The sequence below is a fragment of the Pseudonaja textilis genome, chromosome 1 (genome assembly GCF_049901715.1).
Source record: "Pseudonaja textilis isolate UNSWEBS1 chromosome 1, rPseTex1.2, whole genome shotgun sequence".
Lineage (NCBI taxonomy): Eukaryota > Metazoa > Chordata > Lepidosauria > Squamata > Elapidae > Pseudonaja > Pseudonaja textilis.
In genome coordinates this window covers 320,124,031-320,148,972 of record NC_141990.1, presented here as the reverse complement: position 1 = coordinate 320,148,972, position 24,942 = coordinate 320,124,031, and the positions used below count along the sequence as shown (strand labels likewise).

Genomic DNA, 24,942 nt, shown 5'->3' with positions numbered 1-24,942 from the left:
CGCTGGGCAAATGTCTCGCTTAACAACAGGACATTTTGGGCTCAATTGTGGTCGTAAGTCAAGGACTACCTGTAACAGATTTAAACCTCTTTAAGGCATCCTTCAGCATTCTTTTTTTCTTTTTTTCTCTTTCCTAGCATAAGCAAAGAAGAAATTCTCCACGGTGTTCTCCGGATTCCCCCCAAATTTACAAATAAACATATGCTCTTTTACAAGCAGACACTTCAAAGATCGATATGCAACATTTCTGTCCAGAAATACACTTAAACAGACAAATATTGGAGGATAAACATTGCTAAACCGAGCCAATAAATGGTAATTAAATTTGAGCGAATTCATCCTGCATTGGAAGAGTGTTTTTTTTTCTTCCCGAGCTCTTTGATACATGCTCATACTTCAACCCGGCAATTTCCCACACTTTAATATGCCACTAATCCAATGAAAAATGCAGGCTCCCTTTTTTTTTTTTCTCCCAGAGTTGTGCAATTAACCGACCTGGCACTTCATAACAATAACCGGATCCATTTGTTATGTCACAACAATTTACGTGCATTGGTAAAAAAAATAAAATGGAAATTCAAACGACACAGCCTTCCCTGGGAAATACCGTCCGGCTGTTGTTGTTTTTTCCCATTTCTTTACAAAGTTTCCACTAAAACCATAATGGTGAACCTATGGCACGCACGCCACGGGTGGCACGCAGAGCCATTTGTGCCAGCATGTGAGCTGCAGGCAAAGTTACCTCACTGCACATGCACACACTTCACAGCCGATCTTTGGTGGGTGCGAGGCCTTTTTCAGCCTCCCAAAGGCTTGAGGAAGGCTTCTGCAGGCTTTGCAGGCCAAAAACCAGCCCCATCTTGTGACTTCCTGTTTTTCCAAAAATATCGGAAGTGACAAAACGGGCCTTGTTTTTGTCCTGCAAAGCTTGCAGAAGCCTGCAAAGCCTCTGGGACGTCGAAAAAGGCCTCAAACCTGCCGAAAATCAGCTGTGAGGCGCAGTGCAAGTAAAGGGTCAGCGGGACTAGGTGGGTGGGTGGAGATTGTGTGCGCATGCATAGCGGGTGTGGTGGGGCGTGCATTGCTGGGTGCTGGCAAGTGAGCGCGAGCACGCAAGCGCGCACACAATTTTTGGCACAGGAGCCCAAAAAAGGTTAGCCGCCGCTGCACTAAAAGGATCCATTCATTGGTTTTTTCCAATAAAAAAGAAAATTACTGGCAAAATGACTTTACAGGTAATCCTCGACTTACGACCACAACTGAACACAAAATTTATGCTGCTAAGTGAGAAGTTTCTTAAGTGAATTTTGCCCCATTTTGTAACTTTTTCTCCCACGTTTGTTAAGTGCGGTTGTTCAATGAGAAACCCGGTGGTTAAGTGAATCTGATATCCCCATTGGCTTTGCTCGTCACAAGGTTGCAAAAGGACTGTCAACTCATAAAACATTCTTATGCCTGTTTTAGTTATTGCCATAAGAAAAAGAAGGGGAGGAGGAAGGAAATGTGGAAGAGAAGTGCAGCAGTTTGGAAGCGAAAGTATATTCCAACTCTTAACTTTAAAAGATTGTAACTAAACTAGCAGACATTTTGCCCACAAATATATTTAATTGGAGAACGTGATCGATGACACCCAGCCTGTGAATGTGCTCAATTGGAGAATCTGATTGATGACACACCCAGGGGGGAGGGACGGAAACGGGGTCACAGGGGACTGTAAATTATGTGTGCCAGAGTTGGCTTCATACAGGGCAGGGCCAGCATGTCGCCTCTAATGAATCCTTTGAAGTTTGGCTCGAGAATCATGATTTAATAAGGGTGATTGCTGGAATCCTGACACTAACATCACTTGCCCTGTGGAGGAAGTAATCCATTCTGTTCTCCTTCAAAACCTTCTTCCAGAATTGGGGTTGGGTTTTTTTTTTCAAATTGTTTTTTTCCCCCAAGTTTCTACCTTGTTTCCCCCAAAATAAGACCCTGTCTTATTTTTTTTTCCATCAAAAAAGGCACCAGGTCTTATTTTCGGGGGATGTCATCCACTGACTACTTGTCAACTCGTAAAACCTTCCTAGGCCTGTTTTAGTAGTTGTCATAATTTTTTTAAAAAAGGGGAGGGGGAGGAATGAAATCTGAAAGAGGAGTGCAGCAGTTTGAAATCGAAAGTACATTCCAACTCTTATCTTTAAAAGATTGTAACTAAACTACCAGAACTTTTGCCTGCGAATATACTTAATTGGAGAATGTGATTGATGACACCCAGCCTGTGAATGTGCTCAATTGGAGAATCTAACTGATGACAAACCCAGGGAGGGAGGGAGGGAAACAGGGTCACAGGGAACTGTAAATTACATATGCCAGAGTTGGCTTCATACAGGTCATGCCAGCATGTCACTCCTAATAAATCCTTCTAAGTTTTTTGAAGTTTGGCTCAAGAATCATTTAATTAGGGCGATTGCTGGAATCCTGAAATCCACATGACCCTGGAACACTGTGACCATTAAGCATCTGGAATGTAAATCACGAGACCGCGTGGATGCTACAACGGCTGTTAAGTGTGAAAAATGGCTACAAGTCACTTTTTCCAGTCCTGTTGTAACTTTGAACGATCACTAAATGAACTGTTGTAAGTCGAGGATGACCTGTATTGAATGACCGAGGAATGACTCTTTGCAGAATGCATGAACTTGCACCAGGGGCTGAATAAGAAGACAGGTCGTCCTTGACTTACGACCATTCCCTTTAGAGACTGCTTGAAATTACAGCAGCATTGAAACAAGCGAGTTACAACCGTTTTTTTTTACACTTATGACCGTTGCAGTATCATCATGGTCACGTGATCAGAATTCAGGCGCTTGGCAACTGACTCCTACTTATGACGGTTGCAATGTCGTGGTGACGGGGCGGGGGGGGCGAGTGTTGCTTTTTTATGACCATCGGACAAGAGAAGTCAACTGGGAAGCCAGATTTGCTTAACAACCATGCCGTGATTCACTTAATGACAGGAGCAAGAAAAGTCATAAAATAAGGTAAACTTTCCCTTACCGAATGTTTCCCTTAGCAAACGAAGCCGTCCTTGACTTGCGACCACAACGGAGCCCAAGATTTTCCATAGTTCAGCAAGCCGTTTGCGGTGCCCCCAGTTTTGCGGCCTTTCTTGCCAGTTGTTCTTAAAGTGAAGCAGTGCAGGTCATACATTCGCAACCCAGTTGTTAAGTGAATCTGGCTTCCCTATGGGACTTGGCTTGGTCGGGAGGTCACAAAAAGGGGATCGCAGAACCCCAGGAGGCTACAACCGTCATAACGCTGAACCAATTGTGAAGCCTCTGAATTTTCATGTGATCCGGCGGATGTTTGCAAAGGGGATAACTTTGACAAAGGATCATAAACAGAAACGGTGGGATTCTACCGGTTTGCCATGGTTCGAGGGAACCGGTTATTACAGTGAGGATTTGAACCCACCCGCCCACCCCTCCCTGGTGGGATCCTGCAGGCGTGGCTTGGTGGGCGTGGCTTGTGGCCGTGGCAGGGGAAGGATACAGCAAAATCCCCCATTCCCTCCCACCCCCACTAACCTGCTTTCCAGCTCCGTTCTCCTGGGCAGGGCAACCAAAGGAGACCCAGCCGATCCGCTGGGACTCAATGGGAGGCGGAGAAGAGATGGGGTTGGCGGGGCCAGTCAGAGGTGGGATTGGCCGGTTCTCTCTGAACTATTCAAAATTTTCGCAACCGGTTCTCTAGAACCGGTCAGAACCGGCTGAATATACCACCTCTGAAAAAAACCCCAAAGGAATTGTATAAATTTTGCACCACGGTGCTCTTGTTGTGGCGTCTGTTTTTCGCAACGTCCAGCAAGGAACTGTTGTTTAGCCGGCCGTAACGTTGTTCCTGCCTCTTCGCCTTGAAGCACTTTACGACCAGTACTGTGGGCGTGGCTCGGTGGGTGTGGCTTGGTGGGCATCCCAGGGAAAGGTTACTGTTGTAAGTCGAGGACCAACTGTAGTCGATTTACAATGAGCAAACCACAACAAAAATAATGGGAACGGGAGAAATACCCCACTTGGAGACTTAAAAAGAGGTCTTTCTGAAGAATTATATACTGGGGCTGTCCTCTTCTCTGTCCTCTTGCCAAAAATAAAGGACTTTTTGATCCACGGCCACCGTTAAAAAGAGTTTGCAGTCCACCGCATCCAGCCTGGAGAGCGGCTCCTGATCCTGATCCAATCCAAACTACATCCTGGATGGGAAGGACCTTTCCAAGTGCTGCTGACCCCTGAGACAGCTGTTGGGACTGCTGGAAACAAGGCTGGACTCATAACACCGGACCGAACGGAACCGGCTGGAGTCCCACAAAGAAAAGAAAAGTGGACACTATAATATTCCGGTGACTCCCATCTCCTGAGACCCTAAAATAATATGTTTGCTTTTAGGCTACAGGACCAGTGGTGGGATTCAAATTTTTATTACTACCGGTTCTGTGGGCGTGGCTTGGTGGGCGTGGCAGGGGGAGGATATACTGCAAAATCCCCCTTCCCTCCCCACCCCCACTAACCTGCTTTCCAGCTCCGTTCTCCTGTGCAGGGCAACCGAAGGAGACCCAGCCGATCAGCTGGGAGACTCGATGGGAGGCGGAGAAGAAAATGTGGGCGGGGCCAGTCAGAGGTGGGATTGGCCGGTTCTCCGAACTGCTCAAAATTTCCGCTACCGGTTCTCCAGAACTGGTCAGAACCTGCTGGATACCAGCTGTCCCCCCCCCCCGCGCGCCCCCGTCCCCCGCCGCCCTTTTCTGTCCTTTATTTTTGGGATTTGGCAGCTCAGCGGATGGCCACGGCTCAGCCGATTTAATCACCGGCTGACAGTAGAAAGTTAGGATTGGACCTGAAAAGGGGCGCTTGAAAACGCCATGCGTTTGGCGCACCCGCTCACCGACCCGGTTATTTTACACCAGTTGAAATTCTACCCTTGGTTGTAAAGAGACTTATTTTTCAATGCCGTCGTAAGTTGGGAATGGTCACTCAATGAACTGCTGGAAGTGGATGGCGACCTGTATTTGGGTTGGTTGATGGGAACCGAAAAGGGGAGTTAAGTTAAGGAGTCTTTTGTCAGCCAAGGATTTGGGCTTTGTCGGGTACCAGCTGTCGGATGCATTATTAATCCGACATGCTTCAACGCTTCTTAGGGATAAATTATGAATCTCCATCTGTCGGTAACAATTAGCTTCCCTCGGCTCAAAATGTCCCTCCACGGAGAAGACGCAGCCTCCTTCCCTGCCGCTCCTCGACATACAACCACGAGGGAGCCTAAGCATTCCACCGCTAAGTGAAACATTGGGCGAAGTGAATTGCCACCGCCGTTCAGCGAGGAAACACGGGTTGTTAAGTGAATCCGGCTTCTCCCCCCATTGGCTTTGTTCATCAGAAGGTCGTAAAAAGGGGATTATCTGACACTGCGACCGTCGTAAATGGAGGTAGCCCTCACCTTACGACCGCAAGGGAGCCCAAACGTTCAGCTGCTAAGCGAGACGTTTGGGGGAAGTGAATTTTTTTTCTCCCGTTTTACTTAAAATTCCCATTTTAAAGGAATCGCCATCGTTGTTCAGTGAAGAAACATCGGTCGTTCAGCGAATCCGGCTTCCCCCTGTTGGCTTCGCTCGTCACAAAAGAGAATCACATGAGACACACACACACACCCCGGGAAGTCGCGACCGTCGTAAATACAGATCGTCCTCAACGTACAACGGTTCCTTTGGCGACCATTCGAAGTTACAACGGCACTGAAAAAAAGCGACGTAGGACTATATAGTTGACCCTTACAACCGCTGAAGATTGTTTGCGTGCGTGCCGTGTGTGCGTGCACGTGTGTGTGTGTTGTCAACCACACATTCTCCGCCACCCTATATCCCAGCCAAGTAGCTGACGGCCTTCGCGCACACGGGGGGGCCTTTCAATGGCTGCATTTATTCGAAAGTCCCTTTAAACCAGGAGACGATGTCGGGGTGGCAGAAGGCTTTGAAAGGAGGAGGGGGCTGTGGTGGGGAAGGGCAGGGGGGGGGGAGGAAGGGCAGGGAGGCAATGGTGGAATTAATCATCTGAACGTCAAGACAGCTGCTGGGTGCCCCTTGGCGTGCCGGCGGCTCTGAGGAAGTAATTTCCAGCAAATCGTTAAATGGATGAAGGGAGGGTAGGAGGGACCCCTCCCACCATTCAGGGTTTCGGCAGGGGGTAGAGAGATTGCACAGGCGCCCCCCCCCTCCCCAAGGTCCCTATGGATCTCTTAAGTGACAATCGAAATCAGGAGAAATTGCTGGTGGGGGGGAGGGGAGGGGGGAGGACCGAAGGGAGAGGGGAGGGGAAGAGCTGTAACTTCTTGATGGTGGGAATGGATAAAAGGATGGGAGTTGTAGCCCTGATTGAAGTTGTCAGAAATTGCAGGAGGAGGAGGAGGAGGAAGAGGAGGAGGAGGAGGAGGAGGAGGAGGAGGAGAAAGAAGGGGGCGGTAGGGAAAGAAGGAAAGGAAAAGGAAAGAAAGGAAAGAAGGAAGGGAAAAGAAAGAGGAAAGAAGGAAAGGAAAAGAAAAAGGAAAGAAAGGAAAGAAGGAAAGGAAAAGAAAGAGGAAAGAAGGAAGGGAAAAGAAAAAGGAAAGAAAGGAAAGAAGGAAGGGAAAAGAAAAAGGAAAGAAGGAAAGGAAAAGGAAAGAAACGAAAGAAGGAAGGGAAAAGAAAAGGGAAAGAAGGAAAGGAAAAGAAAAAGGAAAGAAAGGAAAGAAGGAAAGGAAAAGAAAAAGGAAAGAAGGAAAGGAAAAAGGAAAGAAAGGAAAGAAGGAAGGGAAAAGAAAAAGGAAAGAAGGAAAGGAAAAGAAAAAGGAAAGAAAGGAAAGAAGGAAAGGAAAAGAAAGAGGAAAGAAGGAAAGGAAAAGAAAAAGGAAAGAAGGAAAGAAAAAGGAAAGAAACGAAAGAAGGAAGGGAAAAGAAAAGGGAAAGAAGGAAAGGAAAAGAAAAAGGAAAGAAAGGAAAGAAGGAAAGGAAAAGAAAGAGGAAAGAAGGAAAGGAAAAGAAAAAGGAAAGAAGGAAAGGAAAAGAAAAAGGAAAGAAGGAAAGGAAAAGAAAAAGGAAAGAAGGAAAGAAAAAGGAAAGAAAGGAAAGAAGGAAAGGAAAAGAAAAAGGAAAGAAGGAAAGGAAAAGAAAAAGGAAAGAAAGGAAAGAAGGAAGGAAAAGAAAAAGGAAAGAAGGAAAGGAAAAGAAAAAAGGAAAGAAAGGAAAGAAGGAAAGGAAAAGAAAAAGGAAAGAAAGGAAAGAAGGAAAGGAAAAGAAAAAGGAAAGAAGGAAAGGAAAAGAAAAAGGAAAGAAAGGAAAGAAGGAAAGGAAAAGAAAGAGGAAAGAAGGAAAGGAAAAGAAAAAGGAAAGAAGGAAAGGAAAAAGGAAAGAAAGGAAAGAAGGAAAGGAAAAGAAAGAGGAAAGAAAGGAAAGAAGGAAAGGAAAAGAAAAAGGAAAGAAGGAAAGGAAAAGAAAAAGGAAAGAAAGGAAAGAAGGAAAGGAAAAGAAAGAGGAAAGAAGGAAAGGAAAAAGGAAAGAAAGGAAAGAAGGAAGGGAAAAGAAAAAGGAAAGAAGGAAAGGAAAAGAAAAAGGAAAGAAAGGAAAGAAGGAAAGGAAAAGAAAAAGGAAAGAAGGAAGGGAAAAGAAAAAGGAAAGAAGGAAAGGAAAAGAGAAAGGAAAGAAAGGAAAGAAGGAAAGGAAAAGAAAAAGGAAAGAAGGAAAGGAAAAGAAAAAGGAAAGAAAGGAAAGAAGGAAAGGAAAAGAAAAAGGAAAGAAGGAAAGGAAAGGAAAAAGGAAAGAAAGGAAAGAAGGAAAGGAAAAGAAAAAGGAAAGAAGGAAAGGAAAAGAAAGAGGAAAGAAGGAAAGGAAAAGAAAAAGGAAAGAAGGAAAGGAAAAGAAAAAGGAAAGAAAGGAAAGAAGGAAAGGAAAAGGAAAAGGAAAGAAGGAAAGGAAAAGAAAAAGGAAAGAAAGGAAAGAAGGAAGGGAAAAGAAAAAGGAAAGAAGGAAAGGAAAAGAAAAAGGAAAGAAAGGAAAGAAGGAAAGGAAAAGAAAAAGGAAAGAAGGAAAGGAAAAGAAAAGGAAAGAAAGGAAAGAAGGAAAGGAAAAGAAAAAGGAAAGAAGGAAAGGAAAAGAAAAAGGAAAGAAAGGAAAGAAGGAAAGGAAAGAAAGAGGAAAGAAGGAAAGGAAAAGAAAAAGGAAAGAAGGAAAGGAAAAAGGAAAGAAAGGAAAGAAGGAAAGGAAAAGAAAGAGGAAAGAAAGGAAAGAAGGAAAGGAAAAGAAAAAGGAAAGAAGGAAAGGAAAAAGGAAAGAAAGGAAAGAAGGAAGGGAAAAGAAAAAGGAAAGAAGGAAAGGAAAAGGAAAAGGAAAGAAGGAAAGGAAAAGAAAAAGGAAAGAAAGGAAAGAAGGAAGGGAAAAGAAAAAGGAAAGAAGGAAAGGAAAAGAAAAAGGAAAGAAAGGAAAGAAGGAAAGGAAAAGAAAAAGGAAAGAAGGAAAGGAAAAGAAAAAGGAAAGAAAGGAAAGAAGGAAAGGAAAAGAAAAAGGAAAGAAGGAAAGGAAAAGAAAAAGGAAAGAAAGGAAAGAAGGAAAGGAAAAGAAAGAGGAAAGAAGGAAAGGAAAAGAAAAAGGAAAGAAAGGAAAGAAGGAAAGGAAAAGAAAGAGGAAAGAAAGGAAAGAAGGAAAGGAAATAAATAGATGAGGAAGGGAGTAAGATAAGGAGGAGAAGGGAGGAAGGGGAGGGAGGGAGAGAGGGAGGAAAGAAGGAAAGAATGGAGAGAAGAAAATAAATGGAGGGGAGGGAGGAAGTTGAACAAGGGACAGAGGAAGGAGGAAGAAAATGAAGAAGGAAAAACAGAAAGGGGGAAGGAATGAAGGAAAGGAAAGAAGGAAAGGAAGTAAATAAAATGAGGAAGGGTAGGGAAGGGAATAAGGTAAGAAACGGAGAAGGGAGGAAAGAAAGGGAGGGAAAGAGGGAAGAAAGAAGGGAGAGAAGAAAATAAATAGATGAGAAAGGGGAGGGCAAGGAGCAAGTTGAACGAGGGACAGAGGGAGGGAGGAACAAAATGAAGGAAAAACAGAAAGTGGGGAAGGAACAGAGGAAAGGAAAGGAGGAAAGGAAGTAAATAGATGGGGAAGGGAGTAAGATAAGGAGGAGAAGGGAGGGAGGGAGGGAGGGAGGGAGGAAAAAAGGAAAGAAGGGAGCGAAGAAAATAAATAGATGAGAAAGGGGAGGGGAGTTGAACGAGGGACAGAGGAAGAAAATGAAGGAAAAACTGAGAAAGAGGAAAGGAGAGGAGGGGAGAGGAGAGGAGAGGAGAGAGAGAGGAAAGGAAAGGAAAGGAAAGGAAAGGAGAGGAGAGGAGAGGAGAGGAGAGGAGAGGAGAGGAAAGGAAAGGAAAGGAAAGGAAAGGAAAGGAAAGGAAAGGAGAAGAGAGGAGAGGAGAGGAGGAGAGGAGAGGAAAGGAGAGGAGAGGAGAGGAGAGGAGAGGAAAGGAAAGGAAAGGAAAGGAAAGGAAAGGAAAGGAAAGGAAAGGAAAGGAAAGGAGAGGAAAGGGAGAGGAGAAGAGAGGAGAGGAAAGGAAAGGAAAGGAAAGGAGAGGAAAGGAGAGGAGAAGAGAGGAGAGGAGAGGAGAGGAGAGGAAAGGAAAGGAAAGGAAAGGAGAGGAAAGGAGAGGAGAAGAGAGGAGAGGAGAGGAGAGGAAAGGAAAGGAAAGGAAAGGAGAGGAAAGGAAAGGAAAGGAAAGGAGAGGAGAGGAGAGGAGAGGAAAGGAAAGGAAAGGAAAGGAGAGGAAAGGAGAGGAGAAGAGAGGAGAGGAGAGGAGAGGAAAGGAAAGGAAAGGAAAGGAGAGGAAAGGAGAGGAGAAGAGAGGAGAGGAGAGGAAAGGAAAGGAAAGGAGAGGAAATGAAAGGAAAGGAGAGGAGAGGAGAGGAAAGGAAAGGAGAGGAGAGGAAATGAAAGGAAAGGAGAGGAAAGGAAAGGAAAGGAAAGGAGAGGAGAGGAGAGGAGAGGGAGAGGAAAGGAGAGGAGAGGAGAGGAGAGGAGAGGAAAGGAAAGGAAAGGAAAGGAAAGGAGAAAAAAACCCATTTCTCTCTCTCTCTCTCTCTCTCTCTCAGGGCGTTTTGTCTATTGTCGAGCAGCTGGTCTAATCAACATTCTCGGGAAAGCTTTGATTGAAGCTGATCTACCCCTGAATGTCAGTCTTTTGAGAAGAGACTGAGCAGCAGCATCTGTCAAGTCAGTGGTGGGAATTTGTTCCTAATCAGATCTCAGAGCAATTTGGGGAACTAGACTTCGGAATGGGGGCGGGGGCTTCCACTTTCCTCCTGCCAGAGCCCAGGAAGGCCCAGAAGTACAGAGGGGAGAAAAAGAAATCTACTTTATTTCAGAAATGAGAAATCAAGTGGCAAAAGACGGGGCCCATCAGAACTGACTAACCCTCCCCCATAAAAAGTTGATTTTTTTAAAATAAGAACGTTATAAATTAGATTGGAAAACAAGAGTAGAAGCGAACAGAACACCGTTACAGAATGGTTGTAAAAAGTGGAAATGGCTTTTTTGAACGTTGAATAAATAGACTTATTTATTTATGTTTTAAAAGTCCATTTTGATGCCGTATTCACTGACTTTGGCTGGCTGTCAATCAAAGGCTGGCTGGTATAACCCAAGGAACTCAGTGCCACCAGATTGAAGAGTTAAACGGCTTCCAGTCTTGGAAGTGACAATTATTATCAATCAAGATTGCCTCAATTTACAGCCAAAACTGGGACCAGAGTTTCTGTTGCTAAGCGAAGCGGCTGTTAAAGTGAGTCCCGCTTGATTTTGACGCCCTTTTTTTTTCACAATGGCAGTTCAGGAAATCGCTGCGGTTCTTAAGTGAATCAACACGGTCACTAAATGAATCCACCTCCCCCCCCATTCACTTGGCTTGTCGGAAGCTGGCGGAGAGGGTGATCCCAGGATGTTGCAGCCGTAAGTACCAGATTTTGCCAGATTTTTGATCGCGCAACCGGAGAGATGCTGTGATGGGTCGTAAGTGCAAGGACCGATCGTACGTTGCTTTCTACAAAGCCGTCGCAACCTCCAAAAGTCACTAAACGAATGGTTTCAAGTCAGGGACACTCTCTTCTAGAAGCAATTTTCCCCCCTCTTTTTAGTGAGAATGAGGTCTGAGCACAGTTTGAGCCCAAAACTTCCATTCCTAAGCAAGAGAGTTTCATAGAAATAAGACGTTTCGTAGAATAACAGAGTTGGAAGGGACCTTGGAGGTCATCTAGTCCAACCCCCTGCTCAAGCAGGAGAGTCTATTCCAAATATTAGCCTCTACCTAGGATTGAACTCACAGCCTCCTGGTTGTAAGGCGGGAATTCCACCTCTAGGCCACCTGGAGTTGAGTGACAAGTGAGTGCTGTCCCATTTAACGACCTCCTCCTCCTCCTCCACTCCTCCTCATTCCTCTCATCTCTTCCTCCTTCCCCTTCTCCTTTCTTCTTTCTTTCTTCCTCCTCCTCCCATCCTTCTCCTTCTCCTTTCTTCTTTCTTTCTTCCTCCTCCTCCCATCCTTCTCCTTCTCCTTGTCCTCCTCCTCCTCCTTCTAGTTCTTCTTTGTCTCTTCCTTGTCCTTCCTTTCCTTTTCCTCACCTTCTTTCTTCTCCTCCTCCTTCTCTCCTCCTCTCCTACTCCTTCTCCTTATCCTACTCCTTCCTTATTCTCCTCCTTCCTTATTCTCCTCCTTCTAGCCTCCTCCTCCTCTTTCTCCTCCTCCTTTCTTCTTCCTTCTTCCTCCTCCTCCCATCCTTATGCTCTACTTGTTCTCCTCCTCCTCCTCCTTTCTTCTTCTCCTTCTTTCCTCCTCCTCCTTGTCTTCCCCTCCTCTTCCTCCTTCCCTCCTCCTTCTCGTTCTTCTTCTTTCTTCTTCCTTTCTCTTCCTCCTCCCTTCCTTTCCCTTGTCCTCCTTTCTTCCCCTTCTTTCCTCCTCCTTCTTGTCTTCCCCTCCTCTTCCTCCTTTCCTCCTCCTCCTCTCCTTCTCTTTCTTCTTCTTCTTTCTTTTTCCTTTCTCCTCCTCCTCCTTTCCTTTCCCTTGTCCTCCTCCTCCTCTCCTTCTCTTTCTTCTCCTTCTTTCTTCCTTTCTCCTCCTCCTCCTCCTATCCTTTCCATTGTCCTCCTTTCTTCCCCTTCTTTCCTCCTCCTCCTTGTCTTCCCCTCCTCTTTCTCCTTTCCTCCTCCTCCTTTCCTTCTCTTTCTTCTTCTTCTTCCTTTCTCTTCCTCCTCCTCCCTTCCTTCCCCTTGTCCCCCTCCTCTCCTTCTCTTTCCTCTCCTCCTTTCTTCTTCCCCTCGCCCCCTCCTCCTTCCTCCTCCTCCTCCTGATCCCATAACCCACGCCCCTTTTGGCTCGTAAAAGAGACCCACCCAGGCTGCCTGCGGGCTGTGTCGTCTGTCCCCCCCGCCCCGCCCCAAAGGTGTGAACTCAGCCAATGAACCCTTTGGCTTGAACAAGGATGCTGGTGAACGGTCCGACTGCCAGAGGATGCATCCCACCAGCCTTCGGGGTCCAAATAAACCCCTTTGGGTGCTGATGGTTGGTGCCGATGGGAAGCCAGAGATCACGCTTGCATCGCTCTGCCACTCCGGGCTTGTCTTCCATCTGCCTTTCCGTTTCTTTTCCCGGTCCCATCTCCCTCCCAACCTCCTCCTCCTCCCGAGTCATAAAGCAGCCTGCAGCTAGATGTCACACACGCTCGTAATGAAGTTTCCCCATTAATTACCACCATTAAAAATCCAATTAGTCTATTAGAAGTGCTGGCAGGCAGGCAAGGGATGGCAGAAGGCAGAAGACGGGAGATGTGCCCGAAAGCGCCTCTTTTTTCTTCTTCTTCTTCTTCTTTTCATCCTTCGCCTTGTTACAAGCCAGCTTGTCAGGGCCTCTTCCCCATCCCATAATATCCGCTGGATTATGTGAGAGGAAGAACAAAAAAAAAACTCTCTTCCGAATCTTGGGTCTGATTGGGTCTCGGGGATTGGGATGGAATGGGTCAACGTCTTTCCTTCTTACCCCGTTTTCCCGAAAATATGACCTACCCGGAAAGTAAGTCCTAGCTTGATTTTTTTTTACACGTATCCCCAATATAAGCCCTACCCCCAAAATAAGCCCTAATTAAGATCACACCCCCCCCCCAGTCTAGACTGGATGAGTAAAAATTAAGCTAAGGTGGGGATGGGTGTGTGTGGAGCTGCCCTACTACTTACCTTTGGACAGGTGTAGCCAGGCCTCGCACATCCCGACACCTGCCTTGCCGGTCCATTTCTTCTGCAGCTGGCAAGGCTGGCAAGGCTTTCCTGAAGGCCTCTGGAGCTGATAAGAAAGCTCTGGATCGATCCAAAGCTGCATTATCGGCTGCAGAGGCCTTCAGGAAAGCCTTGCTGGCTGCAGAAGAAGAAATTCCTGAAGGTCTCTGACCACGAAAAGGAGGCCGGGGGAAATGCTCGCAAGTGAGGTTATTCAGTGGATGACGTCCCCCCAAAATAAGACCTGGTGCCTTTTGTGGTGGCAAATATATATATTTGCAGAGACCAATGGCACCCACTCCACCCCTGGGCACGTGGATTCATCCTATGAAGGCACAGCCAGGCCTGACCAAATACGGAGAAGCCTTGCAGAGCTGCCTCAAGCTATAACAGACAAGAATCATGAAGAACGAGGCCGGGCAAGCAACAAATTGCAATAGCTGACAGGTTAACATCACTTCTTAGAGATAAGCAAACCAGGCTGGATCTGGTAAGGGAGGAAACAACAGGAATTTTAAAAAAATAATATTTATTTTTTTTGTTTTTAAAACAGACATAAGCAAACAAACCATAAAAACATCAAACCATCTTCCATATGTATACATACAGGAATTAAACCACCATCGACCAACATGACTGAAGCAAAAACAACAGAGTGAATTACAGGTGGGAGGCAGTTGGAAGGGCCTATGACACGTGCGAGGGCTAAATTGATTAATGATATATAAAGGCATGGATCTCTGTAATGGTAGTTTAATACTCTGACGATGTCCGCAGAGGCTGATGAAAGCTTAGGAAGGATAATAAATATAATTTTAGTTCCGGAGATCGCAAGATGTCTGTTTCTTCTAATAAGGAATTCTGAGGGGGTGCAGAGTTCTCTACTCTAAGGGTGGCTGAACTGGGCCTGAGTCTTATTTCATTCTTTTTTGGGGGTTGCTTTTGAATCACAGAAAGTGAGGTGCAGGGAGTCCTCGACTTACAACGGTTCATTTAGTGACTGTTCAATGTTGCAACAGCAGCACCGAAAAATGTGACTTACGACCATTTTCACACACTTACGGCCCCTCCCCGAGGTCACGTGAACGAAATCCAGCCATTTGGCAACTGGGTCATATTTATGATGGTTGCAGCGTCCCGGGGTCATGAGATCTCTTTTTGCGACCTTAAAGTCAATGGGGAAGCCGGATTCACTTAATGACCATGCGAATCAACTTACAGCCTCAGTGATTCACTTAGCAACCGTGGAAAGAAAGGTCGTAAAACGGGGTAAAACTTACTTAGCCACTGTTTTAGCAATAAGGAAATTTGGGAGTCAATTGTGGTCATAAGTCGAGGACTACCTGTATTCTGGACCATTTTGGGGAGACTGGATTTGGCATCAAGGCCCTCTTTGATTACATTTTTCTGACAGTCATAAAACTTTAAAAGGATAACAGAATAAACAGAGTTGGAAGGGACCTTGGAGGTCTTCTAGTCCAACCCACTGCTCAGGCAGGAAACCCTATACCCACGATGGCGAACCTATGGCACGCAGAGTCATTTGTGCCGGCACGCAAGCCTCAGGCAAACTTACCCCACTGCATATGCACGTGCCTTGCCTCACAGCTGATTTTCAGCAGTTTGAGGCCTTTTGCAGCTTCTGCAGGCTTTGCAGGCCGAACAATAGGCCCGTTTCGTCACTTCTAGTATTACAGGAAGAGATGAAACGGGCCTATTATTCGGCCTGCAAAGCCTGCAGAGGCTTTCCACAAGCCTCTGCGAGGCCGAAAAAGGCCTCAAACCGGCTGAAAATCAGCAATGGGGCGCACTGCAGGTAAGGGGGACGGGAAATGGCATGTGCATATGCAGAGGGCATGGGGGTGCGCGCATTGCCTTCTGGATGCTGGCATGCGAGCGCGCGAGCACAAGCGCACACACAATTTTTGGCACAGGAGCCCAAAAAAGGTTAGCCACCACTGCCCTGTACCATTTCAGACAAAGGGTTGTACAATCTCTTCTTAAAAACCTCCAGTGTTGGAGCAATTCTGGATGGGAAGAGGGAAGGTTGGCACAGGCAGCTGTTCTGCTGGGAGGGCTGCCATGATGAGAGAACCGGATCCAAAAAATATTCATTTTTCCACCCTGCTTCAAAAGGCATTAGACAGATGTTGTTGTGCTGGAAAAAAAAAACATTATCCAAAGAATTGCTTTGCAAGCAGCAACTGAAACGAAACTGAGTTGGAAATTCATTTCAAAAACCAAGATCAGGGTGAAATTCACCAAATGTTGCAAATCACTGTTTTTCAAACTGGGCTACTTGGAAGACGGGTGGACTTCAACTCCCAGAATTCCCCAGCTGACATGCTTTAGGATGGAAGGACTTCAACTCCCACAATGCCCCAGCCAGCATGATTTAAAAATGGGAGGACTTCACCTCCCAGAATTCCCTAGCTAGCATGTTTTAAGATGGGTGGACTTCAACTCCCAGAATTCCCCAGCCAGCATGATTTAAAAATGGGAGGACTTCACCTCCCAGAATTCCCCATCCAGCAGGCTTTAAGATGGGTGGACTTCAACTCCCACAATGCCCCAGCCAGCATGATTTAAAAATGGGAGGACTTCACCTCCCAGAATTCCCCATCCAGCATATTTTAAGATGGGTGGACTTCAACTCCCAGAATTCCCCAGCCAGCATGATTTAAAAATGGGAGGACTTCAACTCCCAGAATTCCCCAGCTGACATGGTTTAAGATGGGAGGACTTCAACTCCCAGAATTCCCCAGCCAGCATAATTTTAAAATGGGAGGACTTCACCTCCCAGAATTCCCCAGCCAGCATAATTTTAAAATGGGAGGACTTCAACTCCCAGAATTCCCCGCCAGCATAATTTTAAAATGGGAGGACTTCAACTCCCAGAATTCCCTAGCTAGCATGTTTTAAGATGGGAGGACTTCAACTCCCAGAATTCCCCAGCCAGCATGGGGAATTCTGGGAGCTGAAGCCCATGTATCATAAAGTTAGCCTAGCCTCCATCCATGGCATTTCCTTGTGGTCTCCCATCCATTAAGTGCAACCTTCCTTTTTTCTGCTACCGACGGCCCTTTTAGACTTTTTCAGATGTGTTCCTCAACCTACAACTCAGCCAACCCTTTCCACAGCTCAGACATACACCATTTTCTTCTTCTTTCCCTCCCACTTCACTCTGACCAGTTTCTAATTGATTAGCGCCGTTTGAAAAATTAGGCCTAACCGCTTCGCTAATCAAGATAAATGGAACCTTCACTTGTAGTTACAGTAAAGAAAAAACAAGGAAGAAGATTTGGTGGCCACTGAAAATGCAGGCGTTGACGACAGAAGTAAAGTTCGTCCTGGAAAAAAAAAAATAGACGAAAAACTGCATCGAGGAATAGAAAAACATGACCATCAAGATATCTTTTAAAATGCCATGTTTTAAACTTAAGTACTTGGCTCTGGTGGATTGATTAGGTGCCCTTCTAGAAATTTCCAGCAAAGCTGGCAAGGAATCTAAGAAATGTAAGATAAATAGGCGGAAGACTAACAGAGCACATCCATAAATGCCAGCTAGCATTCAGAAGACATGTTGGAAACTCCGTAATCGAAGACTTCCGTGTGTTGGAAGAAATAGGCATCTGGTTCAGTTTCAAGTGGGGAGAAAAGACACTGGAAACATGGAGGCTGATTGGAAAGATGGTTTAATGACAATGTAGAACCCATGTGGGTTTGAGGTCTTGGTCAGCTGACCACACGGAGTGGAGAGTGAGGGTTATTTGTACCCTCTCTGGGCTTTCAACTTAAGCTTCCTGTTCCTGTGGCAAGAGCATGTATTCTATTGGTTGCTGTCAGACTCCCATGGGCCTATGTAGAGGTCATAGCTGAGGTTGTCTGAGCTCCCAGGTTTGGCTGAAGCTTGTAGGGTGACGATGTAATGAAGAGGGTTGTGTTCTGAAAGGGTGTTGGACAATTTCTATTGTGTCTTAATGGCTTGGTCCTGATTTTTGCCTCTGGAGCCCAGGGAGGGCGAAAACACCTGGCCAAGGTGAGGAGAATGAGAAGACATGGTGCAGGAGGAACTTACCATAGCCACGCCCACCCAGCAACCGGGCAGAGAACCAGTTGCTAAATTTTGGGAAGGCCACCCCTGGGTTAAAGGTTTGGTGTAAATAATCAGGCATTTGTTCTGACCGAGGCTTCCTGAGACCGTAATTAAGCATACGCTTCGTCCAAACAACTCTTGTTTTTATTTCAACGCTGGGAATTATGTGCATTCCCAGCCGGTAATGAGTCCCAAACAGTCCCTCGAGATAAGCACCCACCTTTCTCTCCTTTGAATGGCTGCCAACAACTAGAGTCCCAAAGTAACTATTAAAAAAAAACAACCGAAGTACAAAGTCCACACAGAGCTTCAAGGTTTAATCTGAACAGAACGAATGACGTTGCTTCCTGCAAAAGTTTCTCTACCTTTGCCTGTCCTTTATACCTTAGGGGAGGGGCAATCACCTCCCAGCCTTACTCCCGAGTCGACCATTTTGTCTCAGCTGTTCTCACCTTCTAGCAGCTCTGTGCATACGCACACTAGGAACAGGCTCCCCTTGTTCCTCTGCCTTGCTGCTGCCAGACACCGGAGGCTCCGAAGTCAGCAGCCCACTCCCAGATGGTCCTGGCGCCATCTCTGCATCAGACGCAGGACCCTCGTTCGAATCCTCCCCCAGACTGGTCCCCGTTCTTCCCCACTGTCCGTTTCCGCTGCCATCTAAATGCTAAAATTGAAAGGAACACGCATGTCACATTCATACTTGTTCTCAAACATTCATACTTGTTCTCAAACTTGTGACCGAGCGGAGATTTGTAGAGACGAGTCAGGTGCCCCTTTGAGAATCTCCTGCTAACAGCCACAAGTTATTATTTCGAGATAAATCCCCGTTGTTGTTGTTGTTTTTTTAAAAAAATTGCCTGCTGGGTTGTTTTTCATTTTTATTCTATCCGTGCCTCTTACCGCCACCTCAGTCCCCACTGACTCTGAGTCATTTACAGATATTAAAAGAATAGGAAAGGCACACAGACAGAGAGAAACATATTGCAAGCCAAACAGTGAAAAAAAAAAATACAGCTTTATCCTCCTCGGTGTAAAATGATTCATTTAGCGACCATTCGAACTTACAACGGCACTGAAAAAAAGTGACAGGGCCGTTTTTCACACTTATGACCCCTGCAGCATCCCCAGGGTCACGTGATCAAAATTCAGACTGTTGGCAGCTGTCTCACATTTATGACGGTCGCAGTGATCCCCTTTTGAGACCTTCGGACAAGCAAAGCCAACGGGGAAGCCAGATTCACTTAACAGCCATGTGACTGGCTTAACAACGGCAGTGATCCACTGTACAACTGTGGCAAGAAAGGTCAGCAAGATTGAAGTAACAACTGTCTTCCTTAGTAATGGAAATTTTGGGCTCCATTGTTGTCGTAAGTTGGGGACTATCTCTATGCTGACATAAACACAGACAAACATGCTCAAACACACAGACAACTGTTCCCCTGCACTCAAGAGTCTGTTCCTATTAGGAATAACAAAAGAGATTTTTTAGTAAAACAGATATTTACTTGATTATATTTGTAATCACAGCAGCGACACTATTGCTTGCCCAAACTTGGAAGTCAAAAGAAATCCCAAATGACGATGCAATAATAGATAAGATTTTTCAATGTGCTTGTGATGACCTGGGGTGTGGCACAAAAGCAACAAAGGCACAAAAGTAGGTAAAGTCCCTTTAATTCCTCCAACTTGGCCCCCCAATGTCCAGTTATCTTCCACTGGAGAAAAAAAAACTCTCCCAAGAACAGTTTTAAAGGGAAGATATTCCGTCTGAACCCAAAGACTTCAAAAGATAACAAAACACACCCAGCTGGAAAGACATCAGAACTCAGATAAGACTTGACAAGCCAAAATAATTCACACTTTGCTTCCAGCAAGGAGCTGTGCACAAACACCCTTTTTATCCTGTTTTCTTAGCTGCAGATAATGAAGGGAATCAGGGCCTTTTTCTCCCCCGTAACCCATGTTGCTCCCTTCTCTGTTCTTCCCTGCATGCCCTAGGATGAAGAGGGGGTGGGCCTGGGTCTTCCTCTGAATGCCCAGCCGGCCTGTGCCCTTCCCCAGTTTCTTCCACAGCCACCAGAGCCACACTCCCACTCCCTGTCAGCTGTTCCATCTCTCCCTCCGAATCAGATTCCAACAGCGCTGAACTAGATAGTTTGAAATTGGAATTGAAGGAACGAGACATATCAGAATATTATAAAGTATGGGGAAAATGTTATGTATGGAGGGATATGAAAGGAAGTCTATCAAATATAAATTAGAATTTAAGATATAATTGAAAAGCAATTAAGATAAGCATTTGTATACATCTACAGTATAAAATAGTATAAAATGTAAAGACTGATGTGTATGTCAAAGAAAGTCCACCATGTTCAACACTTTTTAAATGTTTATTTTCAATAAAAAAAAAATTTAAAGAGTCTTTTTGAGAATCCATCCTTTCACTAATTTCCCAAAATCCATGACTATGGACAATGTCCTTCATCAGAAGTGAGGGTGTCTGCCAAGGAGGTCAAAAAAGTCAAGATGGAAGCTCACCTGGATATATTTTTTTCTTATTCCCCTAAAAACCACCCTATCTAGGTAGTTCTTGACTTATGATTGTAAGGGAATCTTCCCAAAGAGGTTGGAAGTTGTGACAGTCATAAAACATGATTATACATCGCAGGATTTTACATCCTTTCTTTGTGACTTCACTTTGTTAAGTGAATCTCTTGTTTGCAATGGAGCATTATTATTATTATTTTTTGCAGAAAACTGTAAGCAAATACCACTTTTGACAAAAGTCTTGGAAATTGTGGTGATTGGGGCTGGGGAATATGGCAAAAGATTTGCAGAGAACCCCGAAATACGATTACAAGACCTGGAGAAGAATTTACATTTATATACATCCAAACGAGACTGTGTTGTTTCTCTATGTCATATAATAATATACGTGGGTATGTAGGTATATGCAATTTTTTTATTTATATGTATGTTTATTTGTCATGTTTATGTAGTGTAGATGGAGCTGCATGCAATGAAATTTCATTTTACTGTATGCCAATTAGTATACATTTAAAGAGAATAGAGTAGAAGAGAAGAGAAGGGAAGGGAAGGGAAGGGAAGGGAAGGGAAGGGAAGAGAAGAGAAGAGAAGAGAAGAGAAGAGAAGAGAAGAGAAGAGAAGAGAAGAGAAGAGAATTCTTTATTGGCCAAGTGTGATTGGATACACGAGGAATTTGTCTTCGTTGCAAATGCTCTCAAGTGTACATAAAAGAAAAGATACATCCGCCAGAGTCAAGAATCATAAAGCACAACACTTAATAGTCGTAAGGTACAATAAGCAATCAAATCATACTAGGAAACAGTCAATAAAAATTGTTAGGATACAAGCGACAAAGTTACAGTCATACAGTCATAAGTGGGAAGAGATGAGTGAAAGGATGGGAGGATTAATACTAACAGTAATGCAGAGTTGGACAGTGTTGTGGGAATTGTGACAATAAAGTTATTCTGAGTCTAATTTCTAAACGGGATCATATCCACCTTTTGGGAGATCCATCCTAACTTAACAGGGTTGCTAAGGTTGTATAAATTGAGGACTGCAGGTAGCTCTTGACTTACGACCACAACTGATGAATCAGATCTTATTGGATAATTGTATATTATCTTCTGCTTCTTCTATCTATATAAAAGCAAAAAAAAAAGCACTCACGCATCATCACAAAATCTCCACAACCGTAAAGCCTACAAACTTGAAATTTGGCACGTTTGTTCCTCTTAGCTTCTAGGTGCTCGCTAAGAAAGGATTTGTCAAAATGACCATCAGAGCCTTAGTATTTCCTATATTATTATTATTATTAACACGCTCTGATGCTAAGGAGTTCTACTCCCCCTCCTCACCTGAAAAGAAATCTTTTCCAAAGGCAAAACACAAGTAGAGGAGAGAAGTTTCAGTTTTAGTTTCACATCAGCAACTAACATTAGTACAGAACAGTTGAGCTAAGCCACGCCCAGGCTCCTTGCTGTCTCATCCTTGCTCGCACAGCAAATACTGTTTCACTTTCCAAACAGCCCTCAACTCTCTCACACACTGACAGGACGCTAGCCAGATGAACACCGATGGATGCTGGTAGGCAGAGGCAGAAATTTTTCCCCCTTATTTTCCTCCCCAAAAACTAAGCCCGACCACAGAGTTTTGTATCGAGTTAGTTATTTATATGGGAAGTAACAGGAGAGGCCAGCAATTCTGTGGATGAATTCTCAATTAGTTAGCTTTAAGCGCCCCCTAGTGGCCATGAAGTGGATTGGCCCAAAAGAAAGAAAGAAAGAAAGAAAGAAAGAAAGAAAGAAAGAAAGAAAGAAAGAAAGAAAGAAAGAAAGAAAGAAGGAAGGAAGGAAGGGAAGGAAGGAAAGAAGGAAAGAAGGAAAGAAGGAAAGAAAGAAAGAAAGAAAGAAAGAAAGAAAGAAAGAAAGAAAGAAAGAAAGAGAAGGGAAGGGAAGAAGGGAAGAGAAAGGAAGGAAAGAAGGAAAGAAGGAAGGAAGGAAGGAAGGAAGGAAGGAAGGAAGGAAGGAAGGAAGGAAGGAAAGAAAGAAAGAAAGAAAGAAGGAAGGGGAAGGGAAGGAAAGAAGGAAAGAAAGAAAGAAAGAAGGAAGGAAGGAAGGAAGGAAGGAAGGAAGGAAGGAAGGAAGGAAGGAAGAAAGAAAGAAAGAAGGAAGGAAGGAAGGAAGGAAGGAAGGAAGGAAGGAAGGAAGGAAGGAAGGGGAAGAAGAGAAGAAAAGAAGGAAGGAACGAAGGAAGGGGAAGGGAAGGAAAGAAGGAAAGAAAGAAAGAAGGAAGAAAGATGGAGGGAAGGGAAGAAGAGAAGGAAAGAAAGAAAAAGAAGGAAGGAAGGAAGGAGGAAGGAAGGAGGGAAAGGGAAGGAAAGAATGAAGGAAGGAAGGAAGGAAACAGCACCCACAATTTCTGGAGGCAAATTATCCTCACGGTTAGAAAGTTTCTCCTTAATTCCAGTTTGCTTCCTCTCCCCTTGATTAGTTGCCACCCATTGCTTCTTCTCCTGCCTTCTGGTGCTTTGGAAAATAAATTGACCCCCTGTTCTTTGGGGCAACCCCTCAAATACTGGACGACTGAATACCGAAATTTCTGCACAGGAAACTCCTCATTCCAGAGGCAAAGAGATGTTTTAATTTTAATTTTTTGTTATCCGCAGGTTGCCAGGATGAATTCAATCTCGCTCCTTAGACAATCCACGTCATTTGAGACATCACAAACTAACCTGAGTTCACACAGCAAACTCCCCATCCCTGTTTAGCAAATGGAGCCAAACCGTTCGCAGCACCAGCCAAACCAAGTTAAAAAATCAACTCATTGTGGAGGGTTATTACTGAGGGCTGGAGTTTTTCAAGTAAAGATCGGACAATATTTTATCCAGGGTGGTATAAGGGCTCCTGCTTTGAATAGGGGGGCGGGGTTGGACTAGAAGACCTTCAAAGTCCCTTGCAGCCCTATGGTCCTCTGATTCTATGAACCCTCCATTAAATAAAAGACCTGGGTTTTCCCACACCAAAAGTCATAATAGGAGAAAAAAGTAACCCAGATTAAACAAACAAAAAGTGCAGAGCACGTTTGCTCAAAATTGGAAAAGTGAAAAAAAAACTGATAGAAGAAGAGGTGATTTTTTAAAAAAATGGAATGTGCAGAAATGTGCAGATTCACATTGGCAATTTAGAGAGCAAGAAGAAAAAGAATATTATAAAATATGGGATTTATTTTATCAATGGCTAGATAAGAAAAGAGAAATAAAATATACTATAGCATAGATACAATATTATAGTAATGATGATACATTGTAATGATATGTTATATTTGATTATTGTGAAATGAATGATATCATGAACTAGATGTTGTAAAAGTGGCGATTCGCTCGAAAAGGATGATACGAACCTACAATCAAAGTCTAACAATGGTTTGATAGCAACATGATATGATATGGATAGCTGATTTACATCAGATGAATTTTAATTTAAGTTTAAGACGGTTAATATTGTGCACAAGAGATATGTACCAGCCGACACACCGTAGAACGGAAAGATGGTTCTATTGGATGTTTTGTGTTTGTGTTTATGTTTAAATAAAAAAAATAAATGTTAAAATGTTATGTTAAAATAAAATAAAAATCTTTTAAAAAAAAGTTCAGAGAAGAGCAACTAAGATGATTAAAGGCCCGGAGGCTAAAACATGCAAAGAACGGTTGCAGGATTTGGGTTTGGCTAAGTCTAGAGAAATGAAGGACTGGGGGTGGCATGTTAGCAGTCTTCCAGTACTTGAGGAGGGGGGTCCATTTATTTTCCAAAGCACCAGCAGGCAAGAAATAATGCATGGAAACTAATCAAGGAGAAAAGCAACCTGGAATTAAGGAGAATTTTCCAAACAATGAGAACAATTACTTAATGGCTTGTTTTGCCATCAGAAATCGTGGGTGCTGTATCACTGGAGGATTTTTATTTATTTAATCTATTTATTTGGTTTGTCAATTGCTTACAAGATAATAGATCTAAGTAAAACATAGTGATGGATATATATAAGAAAAATAAAAAGATATATAAAATATATAAAAGAAACAATAGGACAGGGACGGTAGGCACGTTGGTGCGCTTATGCAGACCCCCTACAGACCTCTTAGGAAAGGGGTGAGGTCAATAGTAGACAGTCTAAGGTTAAAGTTTTTGGGGTTTGGGGAAGAAAACGCAGAGTCAGTAGAGTATTCCAGACATTGACCGCTCTGTTGCTGAAGTCGTATTTCCTGCAATCAAGTTTGGTGCGGTTAACCTTGAGTTTGTATCTATTGTTTGCTCTTGTGTTGTTATGGTTGAAGCTGAAGTATTCATTGACAGGTAGGACGTTGCAATGTATGATTTTGTATACTATACTTAGATCGGACCGAAGGCGACGTAGTTCTAGATTTTCTAGGTCTAGAATTTCGAGTCTGGTGGCATAAGGTCTTCTGCAACGAGTAGAGGAGTGGAGAACTCTTCTTGTGGAAATATTTCTGGATTTTCTCAACTGTGCTAATATCAAATATGTAATGTGGGTTGCAGACTGATGAGCTGTATTCAAGTATTGGTCTGGCAAATGTATGCTCTAGTTAGTAGTGTAATAAACTAGTTAGTAGTGTTTTAAGAAGAGACTGGACAGTCACTTGTTTGAAACTGTATACTATAGGATATCCTGTTTGAACAGGGGGCTCGACTAGAAGACCTTGAAGGTCCCTTCCAGCTCTATTCTAATTCTGATTCAAACCAAGTTTGGAATCCTGACATTGGGGGAGGGGTGGGGGGGTGTTAGCCAGACAAGAGAGAAACCCAGATATATATTGTTAAAGCTTTGATTTTTTTTGGGCTCAACATGCCAAATCCTTTGTTTGCTCTTGTAGGGTTTCCCCACTCCCCTTCTCTCCCTCCCCCCCCCCACCACTCTCTGCTGGACTACATTACCCAGCATTCCTCTGCAGCTGCGCAGACCAGAGAGCTTGTGGAGTTCAACAGCTCCCAACAGCTT

At 44.2% G+C, this 24,942-nt stretch overlaps 1 long non-coding RNA gene across 1 annotated transcript in view; it reads right to left on the bottom strand.

Annotated features, from left to right (window-relative positions):
- Positions 1 to 24,942, bottom strand: part of LOC148128374 (uncharacterized) — a 452,998-nt gene that overhangs the window by 345,017 nt on the left and 83,039 nt on the right. The gene's annotated exons all lie outside the window — the stretch shown is intronic.